Genomic DNA, 12,503 nt, shown 5'->3' with positions numbered 1-12,503 from the left:
TCCTTTCTCTGTGATAACTCCAGCTTGTGTCAAGGTGACACACAAAATCAGATAGTACATCTACAAACAAAATATCTTCAGTGTTTTTGTTCTGGAAATGCACACCTTTGTAAATGACCTAATTTTCCAAAATAACATGACACTATTTTGATTATACATAATGTCACATGAATGTTTAGCAACATTAATCCACCAGTCAGATGCAGTGAACTTGTTTTCTTAAAAATAAATACACTCTAGTCTTGAAATTGAGGGAATATAAACTCTGTAATCAAATAAGAAATTTGAAACATTTTTGTACTATATTCAAATTTTGACATTTAGAAAAAAATCATTGAGTAATTTTAGACAGAGAAAATAACACAGATCAATGCTATCATAGGATTGATTATATTGATTACATTATCAACCTTTTAAAAACTGAACAAATACAAAAGTGTGTAAGATTTACTTTATTCATTTTTTTCTGTGAAAACCATGTAGAAATTCCTCTAGTAAACCAGACATGAGCAAGCTTTCACAGAAAATGTCCTTTAAACTCAAGTGAGTGTTTCTGACTTCAGTTGTAAGAGTCTTTGATTTGCAAAGAATGATACCCCAAACTCAAATTGTATACAACAGCAAAGAATGTTTATTCTGAAGAGAACCTGCATGCAAGAGTCTACCATACATACCATACATACATAGAAGATAGAGGCCAACTTAAAGCCTGATAGGGTAGGAGAAAGTGACGTTCAGTTTCATTTTCCTTGATTAGTTAGCTCTACCTTTAGAGACATTGGTGCCTTTGGGATTGGTTAAAACTCTGGGGGACTTTGGGACTTTTGCTGATTAACTATACTTGGCTCAGTCTGGGTGGTAGAGTAGCTCCTAAAAGCTCCTGATTGGATGCCCATGAGGAGTGGTTTCTCCTGGAATTGACTTGTTTAAACTTTTCCAGTTCTGGGTAACAGAAACTTAGGTCTACTTTCCCAAATTGTCATGGAGTCATGGAGTCAGCTTGGCTCTCACATAACACATTGCAATTAATAGTATTGCTATCAAATGTTATTTTACTCATTAACTAAAAATCTCCTTTAGGAACCAGTCTTTAACAGTCACATTGATCCAAACTCTGAACAGGAATTTGTACTTATGCAATAATATGATGCTAAGAAGAGAAAACATTCTACTTTAAAATACTACCCTTACCTTAATTCATACTGGGTGCCCAGTGGATGAATTCCTTCAAACTTCATTCCATATCCAAAATTGCTACATATTACAACCAAGATTACTAAGTATTTTATAATGAAAATAAGTAAAATGCATTTTTGTTTTGTAGGATTCTTGTATAACATCTTAATCTGCTTCTGACGTTTAAGTTAGAAGAAGAATCTGCCATTATAATACTGATAATAAAAGTATGTATTTGACTATGGAGTGACCCATGGCTCCAGCTGTATATGTAGCAAAGGATGGACTTTTGGGACATCATTTGGAGGAAAGGTCCTTGGACCTTTGACGGCTCGATGCCCCAGTGTAGGAGAATGCAGAAGCAGGAGAGGGTGGGTGGATAGAGGAACACTCTCATAGAAGCAAGAGAAGCAGGGATGGGATAGGGAATTTTAGGAGGAAAAACCATGAAAGTGCATAACATTTGAAATTTAAATAAAGAAAATATCTAATAAAAATTTTAAAAAGAAAAAAAGAAATATGTATTTGTAAGTAAGACAAGAAATCAGAAATGTTGAGATAGAAAAGCAGAAAAAAAAATGGCCTCACTATTGTCTCTTCCAAAATAAGAGTCACTTATTTCTGAATGAACATCACCCCTAGACTCCTACTGATTGGCTCATGTTCTGTACTCCATGTCTGCTTTCTTGGAGACATTACTTTCTTTTCTCTTTCTTTCTTTCTTTCTTTCTTTCTTTCTTTCTTTCTTTCTTTCTTTCTTTCTTTCTTTCTTTCTTTCTTCCTTCCTTTCTTTCTTTCTTTCTTTTCCTTTCTTTTTTTACACTCCAGGTTTTATTCCCCTCCTGGTCCACCCTCCAACTGTTCCACAATCAGTTCCTCTTCCCAACTGTTCTAGCCACAAGGATGTCACCACCACCCAACCCACACCCCACCAGAACTTTAAACTCCCCTAGGGGCCTTCAGTCTCTTGAGGGTTGTTAGGTGCATCTTCTCTGACTGAACCCAGACCAGGCAGTCCTCTGCTGTATATGAGTTGGGGACCTCATATCAGGTGGTGTATGCTGCCTGGTTGGTGGTCGTTTTTGAGAAATATCGAGGATACAGATTAATTGAGACTGCTCATCCTCCTACAGGGTTGCCAAACACCTCAGCTTCTTTGAGCTTTTCCCTAATTCAACCACAAGTATGAGCAGCTTTTGTCCTTTGGCTGGGTGCAAATATCTTCATCTTACTCTTTCAGCTGCTTGTTGGGTCTTTGGGAGTCCCATCATAAGAGGTCTGTTTTGTGAGTGCTCCAAAACCTCAGTAATAGAGTCAGGACTTAAGGCCTCCCCTTGAGCTGGATCACACTTTGGGCCTGTCACTGGACCTTCTTTTCCTCAGGCTCCTCTCCATTTCCATCACTGCAGTTCTTATGGACAGGAACAGTTATGAGTCAGAGTTCTGTGAGATGGCAACCTCATCCCTCACTTGATGCCCTGTCTTTCTGCCTGAGTTGGGCTCTACAAGTTCCCTCTCCCCTCTGTAGGGCACTTCAAGTAAGGTCCCTCCTTTCGAGTCCTAAGAGTCTTTCACCTCCCATCTTTCTGGTACATCCTGGAGGGTCCCCCCAAACTCCTAACTCCCGAGGTTGCCTGTTTCCATTCTTTCTGCTAGCCCTCAGGGCTTCAGTCTTTTTCCCTCACTCAATAGCAAATCAAGTTCCCCTCTCCAGCCCCCCAGATTCCATCCACTTTCCCTCCCAGGTCCCTCACTACCTCCAAACATGTGATTAAATTCTTCTCCCTCCTGAGTGGGACTGAAGTGTCCTCACTTGGGCCCTTAACGTTGTTGATCTTTTTGAGTTCTGTGGACTGTATCTTGGGTATCTTGCACTTTTTCTTTTTGGCTATGATTCACTTATTAGAGAGTGCATACCATGCACATCCCTTTGGGTCTGAGTTACAACACTCAATATGATATTTTCTGGTTCCATCCATTTGCCTGTAAAACTCAGGATGTCCTCGTTCTTAATAGCTGAGTAGTATTCCATTGATTAAATGACCCATATTTTCTGAATCTATTCTTCTACCTTGGGACATCTGGGTTGTTTCCAGCTTCTGGCTATCACAAACAAGGCTGCTGTGAACATAGTGGAGTACATGCCCCTGTGGTATGGTAGAGCATCTTTTAGGTATATTCCCAAGTGTAGTATTGCTGGGTCTTCAGGTAGATCTACTTCCAATTTTCTGAGGAACCTCCAGATTGATTTCCAGAGTGGTTGTACCAGTTTGCAATCCCACTAGCAATGGAGGAGTATTCCTCTCTCTCCACATCCTTACCAATATGTATTGTCACCTGAGATTTTGATCTTAACTGTTCTGATTGGTGTAAGGTGAAATCTCAGGGTCATTTTCATTTGCATGTCTCTGATCACTAGAGAAATTTGAACATTTCTTTAGGTGCTTTACACTATTCAGGATTCCTCTGTTGTGAATTCTCTGTTTAGTTTTATACCCTGTTTTTTGATTGGGTTGTTTGATTTCTTAGTAGTTAGCTTCTTGAGTTCTTTATATATTTTTGATATTAGCCCCTATTGGATGTGGGGTTAGTGAAAAAAATTTTTTTTTTTTTGCCAATTTGTCTTAGTTACTATGTCCATTGCCTTACAGAAGCTTCCCAGTTTCATGAGGTCCCATTTCTCAATTCTTGATCTTAGAGCATGAGTCATTGGAGTTCTGTTTAGGAAATCTCTCCCTGTGCCAAGTAGTTCAAAGCTCTTTCCTACTTTCATTTCTATTCGTGTATATGTTTTTATGTGGAGATCCTTGATCCACTTGGATTTAAGCTTTGTTCAAGGTGACAAAAATTATTCTATTTTCAGTTTTCTACATACATACAGCTGTTAGACCAGCACGATTTATTGAAGATGCTTTCCTTTTTCCATTGTGTATTTTTGGTGCTGTTTTCAAAGGTCCAGAGTGTGTGGTTTTATTTCTGGGTCTTCAATTCTATTTCATTGATCAACTTCTCTATTTCTGTACCCATACCATGCAGTTTTTATCACTATTGCTCTGTAGTACAGCTTGAGGTCAGATATGGTAATTCCTACAGCCATTCTTTTATTGTTAAGTATTGTTTTCAATATTCTGGTTTTTTTGCCTTTCCAGATATATTGGGAATTGCTCTTTCTGTGTCTTTGAAGAATTGTGTTGGGATTTTGATGGGGATTGAATTGATGTATAAATTGCCTTTGGTAGGATGTCCATTTTTATTATGTCAATTCTTCCAATCTACGAGCATGGGATATATCAACATTTTCTGAGATCTTCTTCGACTTCTTTCTTGAAAGACTTGAAGTTATTGTCATATAGATCTCTCACTTGTTTGTTTAAAGTTACCCCAAGAAATTTTATTTTATTTGTGGCTATTGTGAAGGGAGTCATTTCCCTAAATTCTTTCTCAGCCTTTTTATCATTGGTATAAAGGAAACTACTGATTTATTTGAATTGATTTTATATCCAGCCAATTTGTTGAAGTTGTTTATAAGCTGGAGACATTCTCCAGTAGAATTTTTGGGGTCTCTTATGTGTAGTATTATGTCATGTGCAAATAATGATACCTTTACTACTTCTTTGCCAATTTGTAACACCTTGATCTCTGTTTGTTGCCTTATTGTTCTAGTTAGCACTTCAAGAACTATATTGAATAGATATGGGGAGAATGGCCATCCCAAGGCCCTTACCTAAACATAATAAAAGGAATTTACTGCAAACCAACAGCCAGTATCAAATTAAATGGAGAGATACTTAAAGTGATCCCACTAAAATCAGGGATAAGACATCCGTTTCAAAAAAAAAAAAATTCCACAATTCCTCAATAGCAGAAAATAAAAGCAATCATGAGTATAGAAAGAATCAGATGTAATGATGTGAAGCATTTACTACAGAAATTTCATGTAAAGAGTTATTGTTATTTGTATCATTATTTCATAAGAAAATAGTAATTTGCCAACTCCATTTTCCAGCCAACAGCATACCTGGCTGTGGTCAGATGACTGGGGGTAGGGTGCAGCTAGAATGCTGGGAGCTTGGGGCATTGTCTGCCTGATAGAGCATACATCTCCTGTGGGGGCAGCTGTGTGAGGTTGTGACTGAAACAGGAGCCAAGGAGTTAGGAGTTATAGCTGAATCCCTTCTGCCTCCTGCAGAAAGAAACTGACCACTGAGGCTCCAGAGTTCAAGGCCTATTACTCGACTGACCCTAAGTCGCCTGAACAGACCTCTGTCCTTCAGAAAATCTGTATATGAGTTCATTTTTATAATTTTTTTAAAAATTACCAGAATAGATTTTAATATAGAAAATAGTAATGTAGAAAACTGTCACTCTGTAATGCCTATTGACCTGACAGATGCCATGTAGATCAGGCTGGCCTCGTTGTTCCTGCATTAGTTAACCTTTCTTGAATCCCAACTATTGACCCTCCAGGCATACACTAATGCTCTAGCCTGAAAACAGATATTAAGTCATCACCTACAGAGACGAAAAACAGCTACAACTCTTCTATTGCTTCTCTCTTCCATTGTATGTGACTCACACAATACTGATATTGTGAATTCCTCATACACTTCTCCTTCAAACATATCTGGGATCCAGAGATTAACAAAAATAAACATGTTAACAATATGAAAATGAAGTTTTAAAAAAGTATATAAAACTTCTCTAAAATTCCCCAAAAATAAAGATTTGTCTTTGCATAATACCATACTACAAAAGACTAAAATCCAGAAATATTTCTCTATAGTTACCTTTTATGAAATTAAGAAACATTAAGATATATTAATGCATATATACGTATATGTTCATATACATACATGTATATATATATATATATTAGCCGCACAGAATGCTACAATTATGTTTTATTTCATGAAAAATAAAAATGCAATTTACCACAAACTAAACAGCTTACACTGCCATCTCAAGGAAGATGAGAGTACAGAAAAATGCATCTTTATGAGGGTAAAAAAACAAAAACAAAAAACTCTCCCTTCCATGAGATCCATAGCAAGACAAGGAAATACTAACTATAAATGATCAAGTAAGGATCTGGAACCATCTTAACAAAACATTCCAGGAATGTCAACTGAAAATATCACAAAAGGACTTCTATAATAGTCATCAAAATGAAAACTGTGTCGTCATCTTCTCCTCCTCTATGCTTTCAAAGATTACATCAATTAAATATGCACAGAAGGAAACGCTGTGACAGGAACAACGTGCACGCCTCACTGTGAAGCTAAATCTAAATCTAGAACACAAACCGTTTAGATGAAACTTCTAAAGCTAGAGAGAAACTACAAGGAGGGAGAAGCCCATCAAACTTTTTATAATACATTGGGAAGCTGAAATTAATCTGGCTTTTATGAGCACCACCAATAACTGACAGGTTACATACATAAAGTTATATATTCAACAGTATCAGGGATTTAGTTACCTCTAAATTCATATTACAGCAGCCACTCAACTGGTAGTTTTAGGCAAGAAAAGAAGATAAAATAAGTGGTTTTCATTTACAGCTGGTTTTAGTACCTACTCTTAGGCATGAAACAGCAGACAAATATACTTATGTATGTGATTACATATTATTGATACAAATAAATGGAACTGTAATAAATAAAGCTAAAATTCCAGTATAGCTTACATGCTATTAAATTTCTTCTGATGACTTGTAATATTGAAAGTACATTTAAGAAGTTATTTGTTTCTACAGAAAATAATATATCATTTATAAAGGAATACATTGTAAAATGCTAGGCTTCTTACATAGCTCTTGGGATATCAACTTCACATATTTTTTTTAAGTTTAATGTAAAAGTATTTTACTTGGGCATATTTTCATTTTTCTGCATAAAATATTTCCTGGGAAAATGTTTGCAAGTTATCTCAGAAATCTAAGACAATAACATTCTTTAGGTCTAAATATCAAGGTCCATATCTAAAGCATTGTTGCTTCCTCAAATTTTATGATGTACTTTAGAATAATACCAAAGACAAAGTAAACATCATCGTTCACTTTCCTGAAATAAGGTTATAGTTTAGTTGCTCAAGGATAAATGTGTGTACATAAGAGCATACATGTATTAATATTTGTAACACATATGCATACATGTGCACATACACAAACACATACACACACACACACACACACACACACACATGATTAGTCTAGATCCACTATTCACACTATTCATTTTTGAGAGGCCCTATATGCTATAGATAAGACCTGCCATAAGTAAAAACTATGAAAGAGGAGCCTGCAGCACTAAACCCTTGGTTTTCTGAGAATTTAAATTATATGTCACTATCCTCTCTGTACTAAAATCCTCTCCCCTGAACAATTGTTAAATATTCCAGGTCTTCCCTGTGATTTTCCCCAAATTTCACAAACTAGGGTTGTATGAACCACACAAATAAGATAAATGAGCAGAACTATAATGAAAAGGCTGGAATGAGCATGCTCCTATGAATTTCTTTCTGATCTCTAGGACTATGTTTCACATGATTTGCACAGCCGACATTCTGGGAGCATCTTTCCCTCCCTTTCTTATATCATTTTAGAACCATAAAGCACGGAGCCATCAGATAGCAACTACACAAATCAATTTTGATAGTTAAATGTTGTTGATTTAGAATTTGACATACAAACCTTTTCATTTATTATCATCTTATTGCAAATACACTTAATAGAAAACCCCATACTATTTCACAATATGCTATAAAAAATTAAAATTAGGAAATGCCTTAAGAAAGGTTTACAAATTACAAAACACTCTCCTGCATGTTCTCAGCATTTCAGTGGCTACTAACATACGATTACTATGAGGCTCTGCTTTGAGGAATCTTCCTCCAAAAATTCAGTGATTTGTATATAATTCTCATGGAACAGAATAATACAACAAGGATTTGGAACTTGGGTTGGTTACAAAAGAAGTTTATTCAAACACAGCTTGATAGGCCCTCCTCATTACAAAGTCCACTACTCTGGTATAGGATAACCAAGGAATTTGTATTTCAAACATGATTCCAGATAAGACAAAAATTCCAAATCCAAAGCCTTGCTTTGAGAAGCCATTTACCTAAATCTAATACCAGGCACAATATCATTTTCACTACAGCACTGAATCAGAATCACTTAAGAATGAAGATTTTGAAATTTGGACACAGGTCTAAGTGTTGTATTTATGAACTTGTTATGTCAAGTTTGACATTTCTTTGCTAAATAGTGTTAAGGGAGATCAATGATGCAAAACTTATGAGGAATACAAGGAAAAATTAAACCTCTTGAAGAACATCTTGATTTTAATGTAAGTATCAAACTATTATGAGAGAAAATTGTCAAGGAACATAATGAATTCATGTTAGACTGAGGGAGAGATAGTATTTTTGTTTAACTTCATATACCAAGCACATGGAAAGTGACAGGTTATAAAGCACTAACCATGAAGCTGCTATTAATGAATTAATTTAAGAAAGAATAAGTGAATGAGAGGAAGGAAAACTAACCTGAACATTATGCCAGATTTGGCAAGTATTCCTTTGAAATGGAAGGAGACATACAACACAAATTAAAGCAAGTAACTTGTGACTGAGTGGGTATTCTTTAATAAGAAACCAATCTATAAAATTAATATTATGCTCATTTTTAATATTAAGATATATCAAACTTGAGCAAGACTTAGGGAAATGTGGCCCACAAATGAAGGGCATTCCTGCTATTGTGGAGTCCTTGGGTTCTGTTCCTGGCATCGACATGGCAGGTCTCAATTGTCTGTTTTTGTAAATCTAGTATCAAAGGATGCAATGCTCTCTTTTGACTTCTGTAGCACCAAACATAAGCTGCACATACAAACAGGCAAAAAAGTTTTTATTAATATAAAAAGAAATAATAAAAATGATTTTATGGCTCAAAGGAATGGGACTTTCTGAAAATACATGACAAAATGACTTAAGAAAGAGTATTCCACAAATATTCATTATACTTTGGCATGAATTACATTGCCTTTCTGCAATAAGAAAATATTTCATTTCTCTGATGTGATGAGTCTAAGAATATTGCAGATGATTTGTTTCTTGAAGAACAAGAAAAGGAGAAAAGTATAATATGAGTTTGAACATCATATACTATCTAATTAACAGTGTGAACGGAGGAGAACTTCTGATTCCATTAAGTCATTACTTAAATTCCTTCTTAATTGCTAAAATATATTGAGGACAAATGTTTCCAAACTACCTTTTACTTAGTAAAATGTGAAGTAGGAGTTTCTGCTTTCTTTGGAGACTCTGTTGTGTCCTGTAATGTTTTTCTGGAAACTGTCTTAAGAGAGGATGTTTTGCTGAGAAGAGATATGTAGTGTTTTTCTGGAAGCTGTCTGGAAATAGGGTGTATGAGGTTTTGCCAAAGCAGACACTTGAGGGTATACATGATGTTTGGAAAGTATATAAATGTAACTCAACAGATTGTGGACAACACTGTGTCATTGGTTCAGTTTGCCACTCTTTGCTGGTCTTCATTGGGCTCTACTGACATTGGTCTTCACTAACAATGCTGTGGCATTGGTTCACCTTGCCTTCTTCACTGATCATCATTTGCTGTGATTTTGTAGAGAGAAATGCACCAAAGAATTTTTCCTGGTTTTCTGATGTCTACTTGCTACTTCCACAGATTGACAAAGCCTTGTGGGTTTTTGTTGTTGTTTTGTTTTGTTTTGTTTTGTTTTAAATTGAATTGCACTGTTGATTCATGAATACTGTTTGCGAGTGCTTGGAGCTACTTCTTCAGATTCATGTGAACTGGACTGTTGATATTCTGATAACAAAAATTAGAATCATCCAAAAGGCCTGTTTCTAAACAGGTTCACATCTTCGTTTGCCTTGTTAAACTTTCCTTCCTACTATCTCTACTAATTGGTGGGCTAGAAGGGAGGTTAAAGAGTTTATTAACCCTTATTAAAGTCAGTTTTTAAAAATCTAAGCCTACAAAAATGTATACCATAAGAAATTTCATTTTGCATAAAAAGAACAAAGGTGTGGCATAAATGGAAAAAAAGATTCCTTTCAAAATCAACATAATTATCAGAGAATTCTGATATTATACTTCCCAATTTTTTAAACTTCATCTTATAGTAAAATTATAAATATTCATTTTTGATAAGATTTTTCAACTAAATTCAACAATTATCTTGATCCCTTGATGTTAATATTTCAGAATTGCTGGAGGCATTACTACCCATAACCTCAAATTGTAGTAAAATGTTATAGTACATAAAACAGCATGATATTGGCATAAAAACAGACAAAGCATCTTTGGAAGTATGTTGTCTCATAATGTCCTGTCATGGTTTGAACTACAGATACACATATATATATGTGTGTATATACACATATATATATTAGTTTTATATATATATATATATATATATATATATATATATATATATATATATATATATATATATATATATATATATATATATGGTATAAATATAAGTCATCATATAGGTATAAGTCATCATATAGCTTGAAATTCTGAATATTTTATTCTCCAATATATTTATAGAGATAATATTTTCTCTTACTGAGAAAAATATGTTCTTTAATTGAAATCATAATGTATATTCAAAATTTAGTCAATTACTTAAACATATTTGTTGAGCACAGACAACATACAAGATACTTTTCTAAGCATTCAGGACACTAGATACTTCTTTTACTGAAGATACAGCAGTGAAAATAAAACATTAGAGTTCACATGGAGCTCACATGGCCTTTCTTTTAAAAGGTCCATCAGGACTTAGGAGTCAGAAACGGCCATTATACAGCAGACCTGATGCAGAACATAGTTTTATAATCTGAGCATAATCTTAAGCTTGAAACATCAGCATAATTGTAGAGTATCTAATGAACATTGTATAAGCTTTAATTGATTTTCTCAAAATATTCCTTAGTAAATAGGCTCAACATTTCAAAATTCATAACTACTGAAGACAGATACCTGGAGGAGAAATGTGAACATCTCCTTTTATCCCTTTGTCTAGATATTTATGGAAACTTAACAATTAAGTGACTGTCATATATTGCACTCTTATCTTTAAAGAAAAGAGCAAGCGAAGAACAGGGTGAAATGAACTCAGGAAAACAAATCCATTCAGATTTCTCACAAATTAGAATTTCTAAAACCTCTCTTCAAAATGCTATTTTTACTTTAAAATTGCACATTATTTACTTTCAAAGTCATTAATACTATCATTGGTTTTGAATAAAAAGATATGTGTATGTGCAATATATCCATTCAAGTACCTATGTAGATATATATTTAACTGTATGCACATATAATTAGTGAACATCATCAAAACAATAAACATGTAGATCAGTTTAAAATGACAGGAAGGATTTGGAGCCAACTACAAGTTAGTTTAGAATGAATAATTTTCTTTTCTTATAGGATTGTAAAAAAATTCATTTTATAATATTGATATGATTGGCTGGGTTTGGTATATTAGTAACTGATTATCAAAAATAAATTTTAATAGTTGACATATAGTGTTATTATTCTAAACATTAGGAAGATCAGATGTTCAAAACATGTCTTGGCTGCATAGGTAGTTTAACTCCTTACTGTGCTGTAAAATAAAACCCTAACTTTGCCACTAGAAATCATGTTGATGTATGTGGCCTATGCTACTACCTGAGGCCAGGCCATGTTGATATCTGTGGTCCATGTTACCACTGAGAGACATGTTGATCTTTAGGGGCCCTGTGGATTCTGTCTGTGGCTGTGTAGATGTCTATGGCTCATATTACCACTGATGCCATGGTGATGTTCATGGTCTGTGCTGCCACCTGAATCCATGTTGATGCCCATGACCCTTGCAGTAGCCAGAGACCACGTGGAAGTTCATGATCCATGCTGCTGCTGACAATAAAGGGCAAGGAAGCTTCTTTTATAGTGGCATTGATAACTGTAGATTCACCAGTGGAACAAATTATGTAGAAGGCTTCTGTGACAACCTCTTTCCCCAAGCTCTAACCTCCCAAAAAGAAACAGTCTGGACAGAAAGCCATTGATGGGAACTCTTAAAAAGTGTGATAGGAATGCTGAAATGTAGATTTTTCATAGTTGATGGCTTCTGGCTGGGGTGGAGAATAGGACACAATGTTCTTTAAGGCTGCACACTGAAAGGATAGCCATACTACAATAAATAATACACAACACAACTTGTATTTGTTTTTTTGTTTGTTTGGTTGGTTTTTCTTCTTTCTTTTGGTTTGTTTGTTTCTTAAAGGGA

The 12,503-nt window shown here is 34.9% G+C and overlaps 1 protein-coding gene across 8 annotated transcripts in view; it reads right to left on the bottom strand.

Moving 5' to 3' along the window:
- The window catches only part of Lingo2 (leucine rich repeat and Ig domain containing 2), a 1,215,328-nt gene that overhangs the window by 1,145,229 nt on the left and 57,596 nt on the right, over window positions 1-12,503 (bottom strand). The gene's annotated exons all lie outside the window — the stretch shown is intronic.

The sequence above is a fragment of the Mastomys coucha genome, unplaced genomic scaffold (genome assembly GCF_008632895.1).
Source record: "Mastomys coucha isolate ucsf_1 unplaced genomic scaffold, UCSF_Mcou_1 pScaffold14, whole genome shotgun sequence".
Lineage (NCBI taxonomy): Eukaryota > Metazoa > Chordata > Mammalia > Rodentia > Muridae > Mastomys > Mastomys coucha.
The sequence above is the reverse complement of the archived record's forward strand: the minus strand, read 5'-3'. Positions and strand labels throughout refer to the sequence as shown.